The sequence below is a fragment of the Choloepus didactylus genome, chromosome 16, assembly GCF_015220235.1.
Source record: "Choloepus didactylus isolate mChoDid1 chromosome 16, mChoDid1.pri, whole genome shotgun sequence".
Classification (NCBI taxonomy): Eukaryota; Metazoa; Chordata; class Mammalia; order Pilosa; family Megalonychidae; genus Choloepus; species Choloepus didactylus.
The window spans coordinates 910,076-917,755 of record NC_051322.1 but is presented as its reverse complement, the minus strand read 5'-3'; positions in this window follow the sequence as shown (position 1 = coordinate 917,755).

Sequence of the window (7,680 nt, the reverse complement as noted above, 5' to 3'; positions counted from 1 at the left end):
TTGCGGAAAGCGACGACTAAGCAAACACGCAGGCCGTGTTGGCTGCAGGGTCCCGACAGCATCTCAGGCTGGACCAAGGATGCCCCCCGAGAAGGCAGGGAGGCACGGGGGCTGCCGGCTCCTCGCCAGAGCCTGAGGAGTTTCTCAGCCAGGGGACAGAGCCAGTGTGACTAAATCGGGGTGACCCCCATGCGGGCGGGGGGCCAGCGAGGGGCTGAGCCCCAAGCACACGTTCCGAGTCCGCGTGTGTGTGTGAGGCAAGGGGCACAGGAAGAGCCCGTGAGCGGGGGCCCCTCCTCCCCTCAGAAGCCAGAAGGGGCAGCCCGGCCCCCCTGCGGGGAGGGGGCCTGGGGGGTAGGGCGAGACGCCAGGCGGGCACCGCCAGCTTCACCACCCCGGGAGGCCTCTGTTGGGGCATTTGGGGCAGTGAGAAGCTGAGCAAAGAAACAGGGACACTGGCCGTGAAGGAGAGAGAGTCAAAGACCTGGGCTGACGCGCTGGGAGGACGGGTTCCAGGGAGGAGCTGGCGGGCTGAGCCGGGCCTGGGGAGGAAGGAAATGGGGGCGGGGGGGTGCGGAGCTTGTCACAGGGGCCTTTGTCCTTGCAGGAAGCCCGGTTCCTGGGGCATTCAGCTCCCGGGGTGCAATGCTCCTGGGTGCCGTGCTCCTGGGGTGCCTAGCTCCTGGGGTGCCCACCTCCTGAGGTTCCGTGCTCCTGGGGTGCCATGTTCCTGGGGTGCCCAGCTCCTGGGGTGCCGTGTTCCTGGGGTGCCTTACTCCTGGGGTGCCCAACTCCTGGGGTGCAATGCTCCTGGGGTGCCCAGTTCCTGGGGTGCCATGTTCCTGGGATGCCGTGCTCCTGGGGTGCCATGCTCCTGGGGTGCTGTGCTCCTGGGGTGCCGTGTTCCTGGGGTGCCATACTCCTGGGGTGCCCACCTCCTGGGATGCCGTACTCCTGGGATGCCGTGCTCCTGGGATGCCGTGCTCCTGGGGTGCCGTGTTCCTGGGGTGCCCTGTTCCTGGGGTGCCGTGCTCCTGGGGTGCCGTGTTCCTGGGGTGCCCACCTCCTGGGATGCCATACTCCTGGGATGCCATGCTCCTGGGGTGCCGTGTTCCTGGGGTGCCATGCTCCTGGGGTGCCGTGCTCCTGGGGTACTCAGCTCCTGGGGTGCCATGCTCCTGGGATGCCGTGCTCCTGGGATGCTGTGTTCCTGGGATGCGGTGCTCCTGGGGTGCAGTGCTCCTCAGGTGCCGTGCTCCTGGGGTGCAGGGCTCCTGGGGTGCCGTGTTCCTGGGGTGCAGTGCTCCTGGGGTGCCATGTTCCTGGGATGCTGTGCTCCTGGGGTGCAGTGCTCCTCGGGTGCCGTGCTCCTGGGGTGCAGTGCTCCTGGGGTGCCGTGTTCCTGGGATGCTGTGCTCCTGGGGTGCGGTGCTCCTGGGGTGCCGTGCTCCTGGGGTGCCATGCTCCTGGGCCCAGTGTATCCCCTGCAGTCCCTGTGATGACTGTCGGACCCCCAGGGATGCCGCTGGGTGCTGAGGAGACAGATAGAGACTTGCTTTCCTGCAGGCGGTTCCTGCAGAGCCACCAGCCTGCTCTGTCCCTGTGGTTCCTTCGCAGACCCCAAGAGCAACGAGCACCCCCCACTAACTTCCCAGCACGGGCCCCGAACCAGCCCGTCAGACTTGCCCCTGGTGCCACCGCTCCGTGGTTCCCTCCTTGTCCCCAGATGGACCCCTCTCCATCTGCCACGCGCCCTCACGCTGTCCTGCCTCAAACGCCAGAGCCAGGCCAGTGGTGGGAGTCTGTCCTGATTCACCCGGAGCCCCGTCCCCAGCTGTGTCTGGCAGGTTTTAGGTGGAGGGGCCCTGCATGCCTCCTCGGGGGCCCTGGTGGGGAAGCCTCCCACCCTCCCACCCCTCCCCCCTCACCTCCGGGAGAAACGCTCCTGGTCTGAGCCGGAAGCACCTGACCGGGAGGGGCCCAGGGCTGGACGGAGCCCCCAGCCTCCATCTCCCAGACCAGGGCCCCCCATGCTCCTGGGCCTGTCCCCTTTCACCAAGGGCCAGAACCCATCCCTCTGGGGTGGAGAAATTCCTGGGGGGTTCCACAAGGAGAACCTGGAGAAGGACAGGAAAGGGGCCCCAGGCAGGTGCTCGGTGGCCTGTCCTCCTGGAGAGCTGACCTGCCCTCGGGCACTACCCATCCCCTTCAGACTGTACAGACCACGGCCACGGGTCCCCCATGGGGGTGTCAAGCACACAGAGCAACGTGGCTCAGAAGGGGACCAGGGCTGGGGCTGGGGTTGTGGGGCCGGGGCCAGGGGCCTGGGGGCTGGCGGCCGTGCATGGCCAGCAGGTGCATCTCTGAGGAACGGAGGTCAGGGGCTGGCCTGACCTGCTCCATCCTTGGCAGCAAATACGTCTTCTCCCCCTCCCCTATCCTTGCACCCTGAGTTTTTCACTTTGCTTTGTTAAACCACTGGGAATGCAACTAATTAGAGATCTATTTGGTTAAATGGGAGCCTATTCTAAAAATGCAAATGTACCTGGAACTATTAAAAGCCCATCAGTCATCCACACTTTAGTGTGAATAAGTCCAGTCCCCTTGTTTTTATCCTAACAGTGCCTAAAGCCCCTAAACTGAGTTGGAGCTTTGGGATGGGCTGTAAATGGAGAGCTTCCGGTGCCCAGAAGTGGCACAACCGCCTCCTTCCCGTGCTCCCCTCACCCCCCTTCCTCCTGCCCAGTGTTCTCATTCTCGGGGTTCAGCCTCCCGGGGGGACCCGGGCAGGTGAGGGCAGGACGGCGGCCCTCCTGGTGCCATTTGCTTACGGGCAGGCTGAGCTCTGAGTGTCTGGTGAGGTTTGGGAGTTTGAAAGCTCCCTGTTTATCCTTGGAAAGCACTTAACCTCCAAGCTCTTCCACAAAACTGGCATCCACACAAAGCAGATGGTGGCAGGTTTTTAAAGTGGCCTCCCCAAAGGCCTGCGGGTGGGCTACTGGGAATTTCTCCTGAGGGTCAGTGAAGGGGTAGCAAGCGCAGCTGGGGCCCCTGGAAGACAGGGGTTGTCCCCGCCTCCCCCAGGCACCCAGAGACGGCAGCCGTGCTGCCTCCTGGGACATTCTCTTCCCACCCCGTTTTGCAGGTGAACCTGGCGGTGCGGCTTGCTCCCCTCACAGGTGCACCAGCCAAGGTGCTGGGGTGGACAACACCCCACCCTGCTCCCAGGCGCTCCTCTGAGTGCTCTCGGTCAAGCGAGGCCAGCAAATGCCCCATCACCCCCACATCACGCATGTGAGGTGCTGTTGTCCCTGTTCTTGGATGGGGACCCTGAGGGTCCGAGGTTAAAGCGGGATGGGGGTGGCACTGAGTTCAGCCGGCCGGTTTGGAGGGCGACTCGACGGCCTCTCGCTGTCCTGTGTGCAGAGCCCCCTCTGGGCTCCCCCGATGCGTCCAGATCCCCCGTGGGCGCGGGACCCCCGAGGGGCAAGTCCCAGGCCAGGCTGGATGAGACCGAGATAGTGTTTTCCTTCTTCCAACATAAGGGGGCTGTGCCCCTGCTGGAGCTGGGGGAGCCGCACCCCCGGTCACCCAGGCCTTCCCCTAAGTCCCCCTCGCTGGGGACACCACCGCGGCTGCACTAGGGAGCCACGCGTGAGTGAGGCCGGCGCCCGGCACAGGAAGAGGGCCTGGGGGGCGCACCACGGGGCTTCCACGAGGCCGGGGTCTCCTCGCTCACCGACTGGCTCCGTTAGAGGGACCCCCAGGGGCTGCTGCTGCCCGGCCCAGTCACCCGCGGACGGGAGGGACGGCTCTTCCATGGTGGGTGCCGGATGCCGGGGAAGGCCGGGGGCAGCGGGCAGGAGCAGCTAACATCTCTCGGGGGAATCCAGGAGACAACTAAACTGACTTAGGCACATCAAGCCCAGCAAGTGTCTCCCTCATCGCCAGTGACTCACTTTTTCAGCCTATAGGGTTTTCTTAGTGGATCTGAGTCTGTCAAACGCACTGGACTCTTTCTGTGGATCCGTTCTCTCCCGAGCTCCGTCTGGTCTCGGGCAAGACGGGGGTCCCGGGCAGTAAAGCCCACTGGCGCCTGGCTGTGCGGTCAGAGCACGGTGGCCCCAGACCCCGCCCGTGCCCCACGCTCCCTGCGCCTCCCCCAGCTGAGCAGACCCCAGAGCACGAAGGCTGCGGGAGGCGAGACGTGGAGCCTGAAGCGCTGGGACCCCCTTGGGCAGGACCCTGCACAGCTATGGGGGTGCAGAGGACTGGGGAAGGCGGGGTGGGCGGCGGGCCCCCGGGAGCCCTTGGCTGCTGCTCTCTGGGCGTCTCCGCACACGGAATGGGCCGGTGCAGCCGGAGAAGAGCTGGGAGAGCCGGGGCCGGGCCTCCCCCACCATTGTCCACGAAGTCCAACGCTCCCACGCCCAGAAGAATCTGGAAAGGGGCCCCGGGCCTTCATCCCAAATGAATTCTATTGGCAATTTCCTCAGCAAGGTGGGAATTGCTCCGTTTAATCACACATGGCTTTCTGTCCACGTGGTGTCCTGCGTGACCAGCTGCCACTGCCACTATTCTGGTAGCGGCCCTGAGCTGGGGTCTGGGGAGAAGCCCCCGGCCTTCCACTGCTCCCCTCCACGCGCAGCGCCCCGGGCAGAGCCCCTGCTTCCAGAGGTGGGGACGTCGCAGAGCCGACTCGCCAGGCGTCAGTGTCCTGCGTCTCCCCGGTGTCCCCGTCTCCCCACTGTCCGTCTCCCTAGTGTCCTCCGTCTCTCCGGTGTCCTCCGTCTCCCCCGTGTCCCCATCTCCCCGGTGTCCTGCGTCTCCCCAGTGTCCTCCGTCTCCCCGGTGTCCTCCGTCTCCCCCGTGTCCCCATCTCCTCTGCTTGGGGTCGCCGAGCAGTCAGCCCAGGGCCTGGCTCCTTCCTGGGCTGGATTTGGAAACACTGGAAAGGGCTGAGCCGTGAGCACTGTGCACTGTCCTCCCCATTCCCACCCCTCCCCGAGTTAGAACGGGGTCCAGCAGCCTCTGCCACACTGACACCCAAGGGGTGGTCACTGCAGGATGATGGGCAGCACCCCGGCCCCCACCGCTCGTGACCACCATGGGGTCCCCTCCAGAACAACACTTGAGAGCCACTGACAGGTGACTGCCAAGCCCAGGAGCTGCTGCCTCACAGGCAAACTGGCTACACCCAGGCTGCTCCTTGTGCCCCCCATGCCTGGCTCCTGTGCCCTGACTCCTCACCAGCCGTGCCCCCCAGGATGCCCCCATGCCCGTCCCCTGACCCCCATGTCCTCACTGGCCATGCCCCCCGGGACACCCCCATGCCCGTCCCCTGACCCCCATGTCCTCGCTGGCCATGCCCTCGGGCAGAGTCACCACCTGTTCTCACACTAAGTCTCTCCGTTGCCCAAGCAGGTGTCGAGTGGAAGCTCCCCCAGATCCAAGCATCAATGGGAGTTTCAGAGAGGAGCCAAAGACAACTTAGGAGAAATTAGAAGAAACACTTAGATGTTTCCATCACACAATGTTTTCTAAAGAATATTTCGCTCTCAAAACTCATCTTTGGTCAGAAGACCCCATAAGGTTTGCCTTCCCGCTCCTTGTAGACACTGACGTGCTGTGCAGTGACGGCCCCACTTTCAGGGTCTCTCAGGGACCTTTGACCTTTGAGCATGAAAGTGACGCGGTCCACTTCCACCTTGGGCCCCAGAGCAGGGCCTGGGGAGCATGAAAGCTCAACTTCCATTGCATTCCTGGTTCAAGAGCTCTCCCCGATGGCGAAAAGCCTTCCTGTCTCCTCTCTGGGGTAGACAGTCTGCAGGGCCGGCCAGTCGGCACCGGCACGTAGACGGGGTACCCCTCCCGGGGCGACAGTGTCTGGGAAGGTTGTGTGGTGTCCAGTGGGGCAGGCCTCACCTCGCCATGGACGTCCATCTGTAAAACCAGGGCTATGGCCCGGTGGAGACGACCCCCCGGCTACAGTGTGTTTCCAACGATTTGAGGAAAACGAGTAAATGTGGTTCCTTCCACGGAGGTGAGCCCTGGGCTGCCTGGGGTGGGGGGTAGGGGTCCCGTCCCACCTGGACCCTCACTTGCCTTTAGGCCTTTTTTTGTTGTCCTTGTGGCATGGTCTCTCCAGGCGACGTGCATTTCCTTCTGCCCAAGTGACCCTTGCCTCAGCCCAGAAGGCTCTGGAGAGCCAGCTCCCTGTCCATCCTTGGGGACAGCTGGTCAGTGCACCGTCCACCCCAGCCGAACGTTCCAGAGACTCCAGCTCGGATTCAGGAAAAACCAACCCGTCCCCCGATGCCGCAGCATCGAGTGCAGAGTGTGTCGGGGAAAAGGCGTCTCTCCTTGGCCCCAGCACAGCCGGGGGCGGGAACTCGGAGACGAGGAGAAGGCTCAGCCCCGGTCACCCACACCTCGGGCAGCCCGGCCTTGCTTGCCTCAGCCAGGCAGCCTCCCAGCCCCTCCCGGCCCTTCCAGAAAGAGCGCGGCGTCCCGACCGCTGCTTGTCTCCACCGGGGACTTCTCCAGCGTCCTTCTTGCCGCCTTATGTCAAGGCTGGGCTGCCGGCTCTAAGCGGGCTCTGTTTCCCGGCAGCCCTGCGGCTTTTGGACTTAACAGCCTTGGATTAGCTCCTGGTGATCCGACACACATCACACTGGGCAGCCGCCCGCGCGGGCCGGGCTGACGCTGCTGACGGGGCCTGGGCCTCGTCGGGCCTCCGCGGCTCGGCCCAAAGGGACTGCTGCTTAGTCACCAATTTGCTCGCCAGATGGGGTGGATTAAGAAACACATAAAAGGTCAGACAGTAGGAGTTTGTCTAGACGTTCTATTTTGGATGTTACACCCTGTGTTTCTGTAGCAACCTTTACAAAACACTGATATTTTAGCAGTATTATAAGAAGCATTGTTTTCTCCTGTGATCAGGTAGGAGCCGGGGCTGGGAACTGACGGGGGACCGTGCACCCAGCCTCCCCGTCCGAGGGAGGGGCGCCGCGGCACCTGGTGGGGAGAGTCCCAGGCGCCAAGGAGGTGCCCGTTCCCCTCGGGCCTGAGGGCAGGCGCCGGCAGCCACCTCGCAGCCCGTCCGAGCTCTCCGAGGGCCGAGGAGCCAACCCAGAGGCCGCGCGTGTCCTGTGGTGCCCGAGAGGGCAGGGTGGGCCCAGGCGGCGCCGGGCAGGAAGCGGGGAGGACGGGCCCCTGCACCCCAGCCCGCTCAGCCTCACACTCTCTGGGACCACCTCGGCCTGCGTTATCTTGCAGGCTTCCGCAAGCAGGTTTGCTGCGCTCCTTCCTTCCGGGAAGCACTGCGGGACATTTCCAGGTCAGGGATTTGAGGCAGTAGAGTCCACACTGCCTGGGACACGGCGAGGGCGAGCCCCGTCCCGGGCACCCGCTGCTGCTGGTTCCAGAGCCGTCGGCTGACCCGGAGGAGCCAGCCGGACCCCGTACCTCATCCTGGGTGCCGGGGCTGCTGCGCGCTCCTGGGCGGAGGTGTCTCCAGACAGCGAGTGACCACAGGACTTGCATCGTTTGAGGCAGCACCCAGTGCCCTTCATAAGGGGCCTCCCACCCCGGCCGCCGCAGCGGGCCCCAGCCTGACAGCCTGTAGGTTCCCGAGGGCACAAAGCCGTGAACGTCCTGCCCGGGTTGGGGAGGACCCTG